The sequence below is a fragment of the Tachypleus tridentatus genome, chromosome 2 (assembly GCF_004210375.1).
Source record: "Tachypleus tridentatus isolate NWPU-2018 chromosome 2, ASM421037v1, whole genome shotgun sequence".
NCBI lineage: Eukaryota > Metazoa > Arthropoda > Merostomata > Xiphosura > Limulidae > Tachypleus > Tachypleus tridentatus.
Genome location: NC_134826.1, coordinates 131,040,278 through 131,057,702, shown reverse-complemented (window position 1 = coordinate 131,057,702; position 17,425 = coordinate 131,040,278). Strand labels below are relative to the sequence as shown.

Genomic DNA, 17,425 nt, shown 5'->3' with positions numbered 1-17,425 from the left:
TGACCAGCTGGTCATGTCGAGCCTTGATGATTTTTGTCACTGGAGGATTTTATTAAAAAGATACAATAAATAGCGGTAAAACTTGCTTTAGACGATACCAGATTCCCAGCTAGTAAGGTACACAATTACTGTTGTTCATAAAAAGTCAAGCTCTCACATCTTAGGGTGCATATTTATTAAAAAGTCAAGATCTCACATCTTAGAGTGCATATTTATTGATGCGTCAAGCTCTCACATCATAAAGTGTATATTTATTAAAACGTACTTGCTGAAATGGACAATATCATAATTTCATACAGTAAGCCAGTAGTTTTCAAACTGGGAAGCGTTGAACGTATCCTGTGGATCCGCGAAAAAAATCACCGCACAAATGATTTACTACAGCGACTAAAGCACCGGTCAGCACCCGCGTGTCAGGTCATTTTCTTTTGTTCAGTGACGATGAAACATTTGTGGTGTGTATGTGTTTATTTAATGTTTTTGCCAAGTTTAACACTCGCCTGTGCTAGAATGGACATTAGAAAACTCTGGGAGTGGGGCCAAGGGTTCCGTAATCTGACATATTCGAGAAACACCTTCGTAAAGTGTACTGTTAGTGTTAGTGGATAAAACCGTAACGTATATATAGTGGAACTGGATAAAACATACTTTCATATCGTAATATGTATGTATATATAGTTGCGAAAATGGATAAAATGAGAGTTTTTCAAATGTTCGGCATGCAGTTGATAAAATGGTCAAATAATAAGACACAAAGTTTACCATGACTAACAAAACAAAACAATAAACAATATTTTTCACATCCCTGTGGTTCTGATCTCTTGTATTCAACGGTTTTAGAACATGTCGGGTTTTCTCTCTAAAACAAAGTATAATAATTTTTATTAATGTTTGTCTGACAAAATTATTACTAAAGTCGATGTGGAGACAACATCCACGTCGAGCTAAAATTTAGTCTCAAAGACAATGGTAAAAAATGCTTTTTCAGAAGCCCCCCCACTCCCCAAAATAACAAATATCGTTAAGTTTCCAGTTCGATGTTTCATTTAAAATAACGAATCTGTTCTTGGTTTATGCATGTTATGAAAGTTGGTGTAATTTTTCATACAAAAATGAGTTAACACAATATATATGATAAGTTCATACCACGTAGAATGATGAAGAATGAACAAGTTAACGACTTTAGACCACGTGTTATTCATACAAAAATGAGTTAACACAATATATATGATAAGTTCATACCACGTAGAATGATGAAGAATGAACAAGTTAACGACTTTAGACCACGTGTTATTCATACAAAAATGAGTTAACACAATATATATGATAAGTTCATACCACGTAGAATGATGAAGAATGAACAAGTTAACGACTTTAGACCACGTGTTATTCATACAAAAATGAGTTAACACAATATATATGATAAGTTCATACCACGTAGAATGATGAAGAATGAACAAGTTAACGACTTTAGACCACGTGTTATTCATACAAAAATGAGTTAACACAATATATATGATAAGTTCATACCACGTAGAATGATGAAGAATGAACAAGTTAACGACTTTAGACCACGTGTTATTCATACAAAATGAGTTAACACAATATATATGATAAGTTCATACCACGTAGAATGATGAAGAATGAACAAGTTAACGACTTTAGACCACGTGTTATTCATACAAAAATGAGTTAACACAATATATATGATAAGTTCATACCACGTAGAATGATGAAGAATGAACAAGTTAACGACTTTAGACCACGTGTTATTCATACAAAAATGAGTTAACACAATATATATGATAAGTTCATGCCACGTAGAATGATGAAGAATGAACAAGTTAACGACTTTAGACCACGTGTTATTCATACAAAAATGAGTTAACACAATATATATGATAAGTTCATGCCACGTAGAATGATGAAGAATGAACAAGTTAACGACTTTAGACCACGTGTTATTCATATAAAAATGAGTTAACACAATATATATGATAAGTTCATGCCACGTAGAATGATGAAGAATGAACAAGTTAACGACTTTAGACCACGTGTTATTCATACAAAAATGAGTTAACACTATATGATAAGTTCATACCACGTAGAATGATGAAGAATGAACAAGTTAACGACTTTAGACCACGTATTATTCATACAAAAATGAGTTAACACAATATATATGATAAGTTCATGCCACGTAGAATGATGAAGAATGAACAAGTTAACGACTTTAGACCACGTGTTATTCATATAAAAATGAGTTAACACAATATATATGATAAGTTCATGCCACGTAGAATGATGAAGAATGAACAAGTTAACGACTTTAGACCACGTGTTATTCATACAAAAATGAGTTAACACAATATATATGATAAGTTCATACCACGTAGAATGATGAAGAATGAACAAGTTAACGACTTTAGACCACGTGTTATTCATACAAAAATGAGTTAACACAATATATATGATAAGTTCATGCCACGTAGAATGATGAAGAATGAACAAGTTAACGACTTTAGACCACGTGTTATTCATACAAAAATGAGTTAACACAATATATATGATAAGTTCATGCCACGTAGAATGATGAAGAATGAACAAGTTAACGACTTTAGACCACGTGTTATTCATACAAAAATGAGTTAACACTATATGATAAGTTCATACCACGTAGAATGATGAAAAATGAACAAGTTAACGACTTTAGACCACGTGTTATTCATATAAAAATGAGTTAACACAATATATATGATAAGTTCATACCACGTAGAATGATGAAAAATGAACAAGTTAACGACTTTAGACCACGTGTTATTCATACAAAAATGAGTTAACACAATATATATGATAAGTTCATGCCACGTAGAATGATGAAAAATGAACAAGTTAACGACTTTAGACCACGTGTTATTCATACAAAAATGAGTCAACACTATATGATAAGTTCATACCACGTAGAATGATGAAAAATGAACAAGTTAACGACTTTAGACCACGTGTTATTCATATAAAAATGAGTTAACACAATATATATGATAAGTTCATACCACGTAGAATGATGAAAAATGAACAAGTTAACGACTTTAGACCACGTGTTATTCATACAAAAATGAGTTAACACTATATGATAAGTTCATACCACGTAGAATGATGAAGAATGAACAAGTTAACGACTTTAGACCACGTGTTATTCATACAAAAATGAGTTAACACAATATATATGATAAGTTCATGCCACGTAGAATGATGAAGAATGAACAAGTTAACGACTTTAGACCACGTGTTATTCATACAAAAATGAGTTAACACAATATATATGATAAGTTCATACCACGTAGAATGATGAAGAATGAACAAGTTAACGACTTTAGACCACGTGTTATTCATACAAAAATGAGTTAACACTATATGATAAGTTCATACCACGTAGAATGATGAAAAATGAACAAGTTAACGACTTTAGACCACGTGTTATTCATACAAAAATGAGTCAACACTATATGATAAGTTCATACCACGTAGAATGATGAAGAATGAACAAGTTAACGACTTTAGACCACGTGTTATTCATACAAAAATGAGTTAACACTATATGATAAGTTCATACCACGTAGAATGATGAAAAATGAACAAGTTAACGACTTTAGACCACGTGTTATTCATACAAAAATGAGTCAACACTATATGATAAGTTCATACCACGTAGAATGATGAAAAATGAACAAGTTAACGACTTTAGACCACGTGTTATTCATACAAAAATGAGTTAACACTATATGATAAGTTCATACCACGTAGAATGAAATATACCTACTAAAGGAAGTAAACACATGGAAGAAGAGTAAAACTATATACCTACTAAAGGAAGTAAACACATGGAAGAAGAGTAAAACTATATACCTACTAAAGGAAGTAAACACATGGAAGAAGAGTAAAACTATATACCTACTAAAGGAAGTAAACACATGGAAGAAGAGTAAAACTATATACCTACTAAAGGAAGTAAACACATGGAAGAAGAGTAAAACTATATACCTACTAAAGGAAGTAAACACATGGAAGAAGAGTAAAACTATATACCTACTAAAGGAAGTAAACACATGGAAGAAGAGTAAAACTATATACCTACTAACGAACACAGCTATTTAACCACAATTTTCAAACGTTGTTAGGCCCGGCATGGCCAGGTGGACAAAAGCGTTAGACTCGTAATCTGAGGATTGCGGGTTCGCATCCCCGTCGCACCAAACATGCTTGTCCTTTCATCCGTGGCGGCGTTATAATGTGACGATCAATCCCACTATTCGTTGGTAAAAGAATAGTCCAACAGATGGCGGTGGGTGGTGATGATTAGTTACCTTCCCTCTAGAATTACATGCCAAATTAGGGACGGCTAACGCAGATAGCCCTCGTGTAGCTTTGCGCAAAATTCAAAAACAAATTTTGTTACTCATACAGTATTTTCAACCCTAAGCCCATGAAGCTTATGCTAGTTCTAAATCCATATACAAAGTTTATAATGCAGAATAAATATTATGATGAAAAATGAACATCAAATGAAGATAAAATTTATTAAAAAATAGATGTATTAAATATAACCAGCACTGTGGTTAGAGGTTTAGAGTGATCAGACGTCCCAGTTTTGTTGGGACAGTTTTTTTTTTTATTGTTTGTCCCAGTGTCCTGAAAATGTTTTTTCACGTAAGAACACACAAAGAGGATGTGGAGTGAAAAATGTTTTTCAGGACACGCAAAAACACCCCAGATTTATGATAAAGACATCAAATTGTCAGGTAACATTGAATCACGACTGTAATAGGCCTACTTAACTCGCTCATTGCTGTAACACGTACTCTCCTACCGTCAAATTTTCTCGAAAAGTTCCGTGGAGGGAAACCCATGTCTGCGCAGGTCTGAATATGGAGAATGTTACGGCAGTGCACTCTGTGAAAACACTGAATTCTATGGCTAGTTAATGAAGAAAAAAAAACACAAATAACTTCTACATTTCGTTAATTATTCACAAAAACATGTGTAAAAATGTTTCAAACGCTAAAACCTAAAAGTAGTATGTTTCAATATGGTATGGATTATTGAATAAAACCTGCTACGAAGTGGCCTATTTTATGTAGAATTGGATAAAGTAAATGAGTAAAGATTTTTTTATGTATAATTTGAAAATTTTACTCATATTTGTGCGTGTATCACCAAAACAAAAAAGCAGTTGAAAACAATATTAATATATTTAGGAATATTACGGAACAGTTCAAGAAATGTAAATTAAATAAAAAATTATTTCAAATATGCAGTAACCATTTTGAAATTAGAGACAAGGGCTAAGTTATGCTGTTTTTTTTTCGGTTTGGAAATCTGATATCCCAATAAAAGTTTCACTTGTTAAGTCGATGTCCAAGTACGAACTACCATACTGTGTTAAAGTTATACTTGGCTAGGTCACTTTAATCTATAAATTAAGATAATATAACTGGAAATAACCTTTATAATACAAATGATAAGAGTAAATTAGAAATAACAAATACTGTTACCCACGCTGTACAGGGTGGCCCGTAAGTTCCTACTCATCCATATGTTATTATGTTATATTCAATTAGCATGTATTATAAATTTTTTTTTTCAGAGAAATATGGCCGATGTAAGCCCATTTACACTTGAAGAGAGTATTGTGACAAGTACGTCGCATAATATTATGCAGCGAGAATGAGGGACAGCACACAGATATACTGGATACACAAGATATATGGATGGGTAGGGACTTACGGGCCACCCTATATGTCTACTCTGTGGTAAAACGTTTTGCCAATTTAGGCCGATGTCCTAGCAAGCACTATCGCACCGAGATAAAAGATCAGACTTGGCCAGTGTAGTTCGCTTGTTCTTTTACGTTGTCAAGCACACAATGAGCTATTTGCGTTGTTTCCAATATGGGTATCGAAACCCAATTTGGAACATTATAAACCTTTCGACTTATCGCTGAGCCATTAGGGGGAAGACCAGCAGATTTAGATGAGTCCTAAAACTATAAGCTAAGGTAATAATATGAAATAATATTTATAGTATAAAATTATAGAGTTAGAATTATTAGTAAAAGTATAATAGAATAATAACCAATAAAGCACGTGTAATAGATTGAAACATAACGTTTAAAAACTTTAAACCACGTGGGATAGTGAAAACAAAAATCAGTTTTAAGTTACCTCTAACAGTTTGAAATAAATGTATAAAAGACTTTAACCACATGATGTGTGCCTACAACATGTTATAGTTTATAATATAATTTTTCTTGCATTACAATCTATAATTATGTTCCGTTCTAGTAAATATTAAAGTACTTAGTTTAACACTCGTGCATGTTCTAACAAGATAAAACACCATAAACTTTCCGAATTAATATTAAGGTACGAAAACTATGGTTAAAAAAAATAATTCTTTAACCGCTCACACAAATCTTAAAAAAAGCGCGTGTTTCTAACGTTGAAAAGAAACCTGTTTCCTTGCATATTTTGTTAATAAACTAACGAAGCAAACGAATTATGTTCTTTTAACGTACTGTTAACGAGACCGTTCCTATTGTTTGAAATCTTGTCATTGTATATAGAGATTTATCTTATTATAGCATCATGAATTAGTCAAATGGAAACTTTCTGTTGAAAATTAGATCCAAGCTCAAATAACCGAAAGGCGAAACAAAACCTCACCTTTAAAACAGCTGCTGCGAATTCTTGTGTTGCCGTTCTGAGATCCTGGTTGTTCACCTCTAGTATGTGATCTCCGCGTGTTAATCTCCCGTCTGCCTCTGCTACGCCCCCTTTCATCTGAAAAATAAACCATTTGCATTTTCAAAATGATGGGACATCTAGATAAGTAAGTTCCTGATTGAGTAAAAAAACAAACAAACAAGTAACATCCAATTCCTGTTAGCCACTACGTTATCACAACATAAAAGTTTAAAATTGGAACGAATTGTTAGATATTTTTAGAACGTAGCCTTTTTTCATCGTTCAGTTTACAGTTAAAATCTCAGATTTTCCTTCATTAACTTCTGTTTAGTTTTCTTCACAACATTTCAAATAATAATTTTGTTTTTAAATGAACTACCTTTATCATGTGTGGTAGCCTACACAATTAGCTACGGCTCTTTCTAATTAATTACTAATTACTTATTTCTATATAATAATTAATAACTAGTTTAAATGTTAATTATATATTTATATGATTAGAATTTTATAATTATACCTTTTCTATATTTATATCCTCAGTAATTAGTATACATGACTAAAAATATAGCTAATTAATATTTATACAGTAGGTGGTCCAATGAACTAGTAACCATGACAACGACCGATGTTCTATTGCCACAACAATATTGAGCTGCCATTAAATGTAAAACAGGATGTGTTTACTTACCACCAATTCATCCCTCGACACATCTATCAACACTGTATCTCTAAAAACGCATTAAATATAGATTTTGTTATCAGCAGATGAAACCAAGTTACCAGACTCAAAAAATAATTCATTTATCGAAGCGCACGCTATGAATTCACAAGGGCATTTTCGTGGTTTGTGGTGAGGACAGAGGTCTGAAAAGGTGTAGAAATAAACGCTCACCACTTCTGATATAAAAACTCCAGGGCCGCTTTTTCTGCCGACGATACTGAGGCCTAACCCTCTTCCCGCCTTTTTGATAAGATCGACCTCTACGATTTCGAAACTGTTTCCTCTACTATAGTCGTGATCTTCTTCGCGGTACAAAGTTATTCTAACGGTAGAGGGCGTCTGTCGCAGTACTGTTATTGCTCTTTCATGAGAAGCCTCTCTTAGATCTTCACTGTTCACCTGTAAAAGGTGTAAAAACTGAACATACATAAAAGTTTGTAGAAAATACGCAAGCGTTAAACGAATGTTCAATTACGTTTGATTACTGTGAATAGTTTAATAATCTGCAAGCTTACCACGGTATCGAATAACATGCGTATTGTAATAAAATTGACATAAATAATCTCAAGTGCTAATTTGGATAATTACTGACTTGCTTAAGACCCTACAGTGGCACAGCGATATGTCTGCGGACTTATACCACTAGAAACCGAGTTTCGATACCCAAGGTGGGCAGAGCACAGGCAGTCGTTTGTGTAGCTTTGTGTTTAATACCCAACACCAATAACTTCTTTAACATAATTCAATACAAGTGTGAACATTTAAAGCAATCGTTCATAATTCAAAACACGTTTTGAAAACTTAAGACAATAAGACAATTTAAATTCATATGGCTTTATAACAGCTTATTAGGCAAGCAATTCTAAGTCTTCACTCTTAACTCTTGTATTTGAAAAGTTAAAAAGAGTGTGTGTGTGTTTTCTTATAGCAAAGCCACATCGAGCTATCTGCTGAGCCCACCGAGGGAAATCTAACCCCTGATTTTAGCTTTGTAAATCCGTAGACTTATTGCTGTACCAACGGGGGACAGAATATAAAGGCGTGTGTGTGCGTGTTTTCTTAGAGCAAAGCCACATCGGGCTATCTATCTGCTGAGTCTAACGAGGGGAATCGAACCCCTGATTTTAGCGTTGTAAATCCAGAGACGTAATGGTGTACCAGAGGGGGACAGAATATAAAGGCGCGTGTGTGTTTTCTTCTAGCAAAGCTACATCGCGCTATCTGCTGAGTCCACCGAGGGGAATCAAACTCTTGATTTTAGCGTTGTAAATTCGAAGATATACCCTGTACTAGTGGGGGGGAGCAGTTAAAAAGAAGAAGAAAGGGTAACTTAAATGTATGGCTAGCCCATTAGTTCAACCCCCCTCATTCAAAGAAAAGATGTATATGCTACGCTCTCATATTGGAAGATTAAAAGAAGCAAATGTAACAGCCAGAATGTTCATTGTTTTGACCTGAGTACAATTAATATAACAATTGTTAAAATATATACTCAGTTCTTTCTGCGGATCTCCCATTAGCAAATAATAATTAAATAAAATCTCGTTCTTTGTTTTCGATCCAAAGAATAATTCTGGACTGTCAGTAATTCCTCTTGAATAAATAAATACATGTTTATAAATTAGAATTTGGGATTTTTGTACTAGAAGCCTGCTAGGTGCCAATAAGGACCATAAGTACAAGACTTTATTTTAAATCATAAATCTCACGCGAATTTCTTGATGGCGTAGACATTTTTTTCAAGCTGTCAGATCAGTTTAGGAAGAAAATAATGACACACACAGACTCTGTCACGACAAACATCCTGTATAAGACATCTGGCATCCAGACCCCTTGTGGACGAGGTGGTAGAGAAATCGGAATAAGCGTCAATTTCGCGAGCGTGTTTCCGTTTCGCGTTTACTTGTGATACATGCCGCTTGCTCAAGGTCTGACTTATTTTTTACTGTGACAACGGAAGTCTTGTTCATTTTTACTATTCAGACTTCCATCAAACGACGGAAAACGTTCAACGAGTACAGAAATACAATGGAAAAGAAGATTCTAATCGAACAGAATTTACGAAAATTAAGTTAAAAAAAAGATTGTTCTAATTATATTCTGAACCAACGCATCTTAAGTCTAAAACGCTTTACAGTACAGTGTGTTAATTTTTGTAACTTTTAACTTAAACTTTAGATAACAAAAATAATAGCATCTTTTTTTCTTGATAGAGAACTTAGTTCTTTTCTTTACATGAAAGAGTTATCTCGTTATTGTTCAATTTAATATTTGTTGTAAACCTCTTTCACAAAAGTGTGTATCTGACAGTAAGTCAAGATTACAGATAGTAACAAACGTGATATCACAAAGAGGTAGGTATTAATGTTTTATGATTTACAATATTCATAGCAGATTAGTTTCTTATTGCCAAAGATCTAAAGGAAAAAAAAAACCCACGTAACAAACTAAATTAAATTCGAGGAGAAAAATTATTACCCGGTCCACTAACCTGGCAAAACCCCGAAGGTTTTTGTTAACCAATAATGATTTATACTTTGCTGTGAATTACATCAGTTAAACAAAGACCACACTCATCAATATTATAGAAATTACTTATAAACGTTTCACTTTAAATTTTCGTTAAATGCAATGGTTGATTCTCACATACTAGGCCATCACTAATTTTTCTATTAATCATTTGCAGTTTATGAACTTTAAGTTTAAACCAATTCACAGCAAAGCTGACGTGATTAAACTATGGACTCATTCTGTTAATGTTCTCTCATTAATATCCAACTTTTCTTCATAATTGTCCTTGACTAACATTTTAAGTAGTCTGAATAATCTACTATACACATCTGTAAGGCATGGTTCTATTCATTAACATCTTTAGTAGTCTGAATAATCTAGCATACACATCTGTAAGGCATGGTTCGATACATTAACATCTTAAGTAGTCTGAATAATCTACCATACATATCTGTAAGGCATGGTTCGATACATTAACATCTTAAGTAGTCTGAATAATCTACCATACACATCTGTAAGCCATGGTTCTATTCATTAACATCTTAAGTAGTCTGAATACTCTAGCATACACATCTGTAAGGCATGGTTCGATACATTAACATCTTAAGTAGTCTGAATAATCTACCATACACATCTGTAAGGCATGGTTCTATACATTAACATCTTAAGTAGTCTGAATAATCTACCATACACATCTGTGAGGCATGGTTCGATACATTAACATCTTAAGTAATCTGAATAATCTAGCATACACATCTGTAAGGCATGGTTCTATTCATTAACATCTTAAGTAGTCTGAATAATCTAGCATACACATCTGTAAGGCATGGTTCTATTCATTAACATCTGAAGTAGTCTGAATAATCTACCATACACATCTGTGAGGCATGGTTCTATTCATTAACATCTTAAGTAGTCTGAATAATCTAGCATACACATCTGTAAGGCATGGTTCTATTCATTAACATCTGAAGTAGTCTGAATAATCTAGCATACACATCTGTAAGGCATGGTTCAATACATTAACATCTTAAGTAATCTGAATAATCTAGCATACACATCTGTAAGGCATGGTTCGATACATTAACATCTTAAGTAGTCTGAATAATCTACTATATGGTTCAATAAATTTAAAATTGTTACCATATGCATATCAACCAATATAAAGTTTTTCAGAGTTTCCACGAATTATCTTCCATACTAATATCCGTATTTGCTTTTTAAACCAAAACAGTAAAGTTAGAGCATGCTAAATCTCTCGGTGACAGTAAAACATGAATGTTATCGTAGGTAAGCAACCTTATGATGTGGCGAGAAGTCGAATACATTAAGTTTATTATATTAATCATGTTATCAATTTAATATCTCAAACATAATCTTAAATTAGGACGTATGTTATAATAGTTTGTCAAGCTTAATGGGATAATGTAGCTTTCGAAAACACATAATTTTGTTTCTAAGTTTACCACAAGTCAGCACCAAAACTCCTAGTGTTACATTTCAGTTTACCGTCACTGTACTTAAACTTGCTTTAGACAACACAGTGTTAATAGAATTTAAACCTAAATGTTCATACTACTGATGCCAGTTCTAAGAATATACAAAAACCACATTAATACGGGAGTTCATTATAAAATATTAATTTCATTATACAACAACGAGCAACACAAAAACTAGATCAAACCTCGTTTATTTGGTCCCCGGGTTTCAACCTTCCATCTACTGCTGCAGCGCCATCTGGATAAACCTCATGGATTAAAACTGTTCTCTAGTAAGTAGTACACAAAAATAATAAAATCAACCATTATTTTTTATAGTATATAATGATACCCATCAGAAAGAGATAGAAGATAAAGTAAAGGTTTATAATAGTGGAGAAAAGATTTGTATTCTTAATTCAAAAAATGGTTACTTCTGTCTGTGGTCCCAGCATATTGAAACATAAGATTCTACGATCAATATCTGGTAATCTAACAGTTCTTAAGAACACATTGAATTAGGACTTTATGAATAGCATCGAGATAATTACTTTTTCAGGACTAATCAGTCCTACCATTGGGCTTTTTACTGAGATAGTAGATTTTTAGCGTAGTTAAGTAACTGTATTTATATTACTGGGAGAATTTCTTATGAGTATGCAAAGCGAACCCTAATGGCAAAACGATGGCGCCTCAATGGGGGGTAACAAGGTGAATGGAGATCAAAGGATGCCGCTTAAGAGTTACATACAGAGCAAATTACGCCGACACCTGATGGCTACGTAATTATTATTTATGCGTGTGTTTTCTTATAACAAAGTCACTACTGTGTTCACTGTGGAAAATTGAATCCCTGATTATAGCGTTGTAAATACGTAGAATTATCTACTGAAGGGGACAAATATTATGTAATAGATACTTAATGGCAATAACATCCAGGAAGTAGCACTAAAGGACGGGACTGTCTTAGATAAGAGATAATATCATATTTTCCAAGAAGTGGAATCAGAGAGTTTGTTCCTAGGGTCATAGTTCCACGAAATGGCACCAAAAGGCATGCTAGTGTGATGATCGTGCAGTTAGTTCACGAGTGAAACACTAGAGGGGATGTAGGTCAACATGATATCAACTTAATGGTAACAATCAAACTCTTCAGACTAATAAGTTATTTAATTTGCATAACGTTTTTACAATTATAAGTACTTAGAAGATTTTATCAGAATTACACTTTCGTTTTATAAGCAAAATATTAAATCTGTTATTTTAATATATAGTTCTGATCAACTTTATAGTTTTTGCTTATATATTTAATTGTATTTCTATAGGCAGATGGCGTTACTAAGGGTAGTATTTGTATAGGTAAATGGCGGTACTAAGTGGACAGCTCAATAGAATGATGAGTTTATGGTAAGATGTCTCAATACGTCATCCATATCTATACTGTTTGAATCAAACTATTATTTTTAGTGGTTAATTTCTAAGTATTGTGTACAACAATAAATGTGTTTTTAATAAAATATTTGATAGGACATTATTACTATAGGCGGATGAAGCTACTAAGGATAATGTTACATTAGTTTATAGGATGATCGATTAATGAATAGTATTTCACCTTATCTGCATATCATACATTTATAAATAACTATCCTTTTCAGGATAGATTTTTCGTGATGAAATCATTTAACTTTCAATCTTACTGTTTGACTAGTTTGGCTTTATGGAGCAAATAGATTCATAGACTGTTCCTTTATCTATATAACTATGTTGATAGTTATTTTATAGTGTTCATTTACATGTTACACATGTTTTACAAATGCTGACGGTGCTCCCATAGGCGGACAGTGTTATTAAGGTTCTACAGGCAGATGCCAAATTGTGGCACTACAGTTAGTGCTGTTATGGTGGGTGGTGTTTCAGTAACTGAATTGTTCAGTTGGATGCTGATCTAATTACAGGGTGTATGAAAGTGTTTTAGCATGTTATTATGCTATTGGTTTCTGGAGTTAATTATATTATGTTAACAAAACAGCTATTATAACACTCTTATTTCCTGGTGGGACAACAATAAGTCTACTGACTTCCATCGCTAAAATCCGGCGTTCTGTTCCCCACGGTGGAGAAAACAGATAGCCCAATGTGAGTAATATATCTGTTTTTTAAATGTAAAATAGACAATAAACTAGTTTTTTTTTCTGAACTTACAAATGAAAGCCCATACGTAGAGAGAGAAAATGATATTGCTGGTGTCACAAAACATAAATAAAAAATAAAGCTACGATGTTTATAATACATAAGTGTATTTTGAACTTTTCAATAAATGATTCGGCATGTTTGTTAAGTACGTGATTTTACACTGTTTTGCAAAGTGTAATGATAAACAGTAAATAAATGTGATTTATAAAACATGAAGGAATTATCATGTAATTGACAATTACAAATCATTTTAAGATTATGATTTTCACCTTTTTTTATATAAACTATGTTAATTTGTAAAACAAAACGTAGTTAATACTTTAGTGAACTATTAGGGTTAAATGCTATAATGTAATAACATTTCTGAGTTGTCAACAAATATTTAATATATGCACGTGTTTGAATTATCATAAACTGATACGACTTTATTATCATACATTTCTTCAGAAACTTGAAATTAAATATTTTACCCAAAGACATGTTTTTATGTCAGAAACGTTTCCTGATTTCAAACCTTTCAATGATGTTGACGTTTTATTATATCAGCTTTAAAGATGGACTGATTATCTGCTCACGTGATGATGTATCCAGCCCTCTATATTCTTCTGTGTGTTTTCTTATAACAAAGCCACATCGGGCTATCTGCTGAACCCACCGAGGAGAATCTAACTCCTGATTTTAGCTTTGTAAATCCGTAGACTTATTGCTGTACCAGCGGGGGACATATTTTTCCGACAATCAAATTTTTAAACGGCATTTTGAGTTGGATCTCTCAGACAGTATTAGTGAGAGTTAGAAACCAGTGCAGATAAAACCGCTACAGATGTTTTGATTTACACATAAAGCTAGTATGTAAGATGTTGTCTAGAACCATAAAGTTTTATGAATTTTAATTGAGTAGTAGTATGTTTTGTCCTTCAGGTGAATGTTCTATAGAAAATCATAAAATGGTACTTTTCGTTATGCTATATACTTTCTATAACAATAAAGTGATTGGTTGAACAGTAAATCATTCATTTATTACATTAGTTATAGGAAGAGATTTAGATTAATGTCCTTGAGATAGAAATTGAAAGAATGCTTATACGTTGTTAATTTAAGCCAGTGAGAAACTAAGCTCTTGACAAAGGTCTGTGAAAATAAGTACAAAGAAGGTAAGATTATAGTTTTCTACAACAATAATTGTTAAGCATAACTATTTACACAGATCCTTTAAACTGCCACGAAACAAATCAACTTCTAAAGAACGGGTAGAAAATCAAGTTATCGAGAGATTTTGTAAACGTTCTTTTCAGGTTGAATATGTGTTATACAATATATTAACTGGAAAAATAAAAACTATAGAACAAGTGAATTAGTGACATTAATGATTGTTTTACATGTCGAACGTTAAAAAATGCAAAAAATGTGTCGTGCAAGTTAAAAAATAGAAGTAAAAACTAAAAACTAGTGAATTAGCGAAATAATTTATACATAAAGTGATGGATAACTGTAAAAGTACATTAGCTAAATTACTGGCTATGCTACAATGTTTATCTCCTTTAAATAATGGATAAATTAAGACAGCACGTGCAATAAAAAGTGCCGTATGTAATGGTGTTAATGGTTTTACTTGCAACTCTTTAGGGTATATAATTAAATCTAAACGTTGATGACAGAATCACGTATTGAGATACCCTGTGTTGAGAAAATCATTTATTTCACTATTCGTTCATAGAAACAGCATTCTCTATTAGTACCAATCTTATTACCACAATATGGCGCCCAGCTATAGAACACAATCCATCTAGTAACGCATTCTGCCTATAGAAACATTGTCCGATTTTGTAAAACGAACACAATTAAATATATAAGCGAAAATTATAAAGTTGATGACAGTGTCACATGAAGATGATTGTGGGGCCTTCTGTTCGTAGGCCTCAAGGCACTGTCCCTGATAAATAATCCGGGCCTGGTTGATGACAACTAGAGATTAAAATAGCAGATTTAATGTTTTACTTATAAAGCACTTCTTGGACCTATGTCACTATCTCTCCCTAAGATATTTGCGCTTTCTGGTACCTAGTACATAACAGTTACGTAACGCTTAACTTTCAGCATAATTTACGTATTATGTAACCCTTATGTAACATCCTGTGATTTCTATTCATCTGGCGACCACCTTCTGAGCCGGTTTTATTTTGCTGCCAGGGTCTTGCCCTAATTACTTTTATGAGACAACTCTTACATAACGCATCGTGTTTATTTGGTCTGTCACTCGTTACAATTCATCCTGATTGTCTAACATAATACAATAAATAACTCACTAGGGGAGTATCGCTTCCGCCGATGATACTTAGACCAAGACCAAGTTTTTCTTTAACGATTTCTATGGTTACTTCTCTTCCAGAAGAAATCTCACATGTTCTGGGATTTTGCGTCAGATCCTGGATGGAGGAGGGCGTTGAAGAAGAATCTTCTAGAATGGGAGTCTGAGTCAAGGGGGTAATACCGGCGGAAGAAGGGGACGTAGCACGACACAAGCGAGATAATGGAGAGGTGGAAGAGGATGCCGGGTTGGAACGAGATCGAATGGATAATTTAGACGAGAGAAATGACTGTTTTGAGGTTGATACAGCTGTAAAAACAAAACCAAAACCAAACCCTTTAACGTAAGTAACTCTTTGCAATGATTTTCTAAAGCCGTTTGAGAAATACTTTCTGCATGTGAAATTTGTTGTTTTGCATATAAACCAATAGATGGAAGCACAGAGAAAAATAGAATGTATATCGTGTACAAGGAGCTTGATTCTGTTTTCATATTTACTATTTCTTATGTAAAACTAGAAATGAATTAAAATTATGGAGTGAAAGTTTTATGAATATTATAATTATAAAACTATCTTATCAGTCACATAATTATGTTATTATTCAAATTCAGTAAAATAAATGTTTCACTAATAAACACTTCTTAATCAAATACGTATGTATACATACTACGATTACTAAGAAAATAATAAAACTTGAAAATAACTTTTATTACAGGAGTAATTTTTGTTAAAATTTCTCAACGTAAGTAAGATTGTCATATTTAATTATATTTTACGGTAAAAAGTTCCTTATTTTTTGATTCATAATAACAACTGTACTATACAATGGCGGTATGACCAAGCGTGTTAAGGCGTGCGACTCGTAATCTAAGGGTCGCGAGTTCGCATCCCCTCGCGCCAAACGTGGTCGCCCTTTCAGTCGTGGGGACTTTATAATGTGACGGTCAATCCTACTATTCGTTGGTAAAAGAATAGCCCAAGAGTTGGCGGTGGGTGGTGATGACTACCTGCCTTCCCTCTAGTCTTACACTGCTAAATGAGGGGCGGCTAGCAAAGCTAGCCCTTGAGTAACTTTGTGCGAAATTAAAAAAACAAGCAAACTATACGATGAAGAGAAACTTATTTGACGTAAAAATGTATCTCAAAACGGCTGGTATGGGTATTAACAATTTTACCAAAATAAAGTTGAGAACAACGTTTCGACCTTCTCAGGCCATTTCAAGGTCAACAAAAGAGTTTGCAACTAACCCTTACCGGTCACATCTCAGGGACGAGAGTATAAACGGGTACGAAATTGTAGGGGGCGATGCAGTATATGTTAGGTTATTAATTAGTAGGTGTGAAGGTGTTCTTTTTTTTTTTTCTTTGAATCTGGTTTCAACTTTTCTGATTGTTTTTCCAATGCAAATTGTGTCAGTTGTTACATTGTATTGTATTTTATAAATTATGTTGTGTTGTGCTTGCCAGTGT

The 17,425-nt window shown here is 33.3% G+C and overlaps 1 pseudogene across 1 annotated transcript in view; it reads right to left on the bottom strand.

Moving 5' to 3' along the window:
• LOC143245107 (uncharacterized) overlaps positions 1 to 17,425 on the bottom strand; it is a 158,019-nt pseudogene that overhangs the window by 12,109 nt on the left and 128,485 nt on the right. The window contains exons 17-20 of the transcript XR_013025470.1: positions 15,953 to 16,263; positions 11,660 to 11,743; positions 7,636 to 7,863; positions 6,723 to 6,839 (exon numbers count right to left, since the gene is read on the bottom strand). The product of XR_013025470.1 is annotated as an uncharacterized LOC143245107 (transcript). The remainder of the gene's footprint in view (positions 1 to 6,722; positions 6,840 to 7,635; positions 7,864 to 11,659; positions 11,744 to 15,952; positions 16,264 to 17,425) is intronic.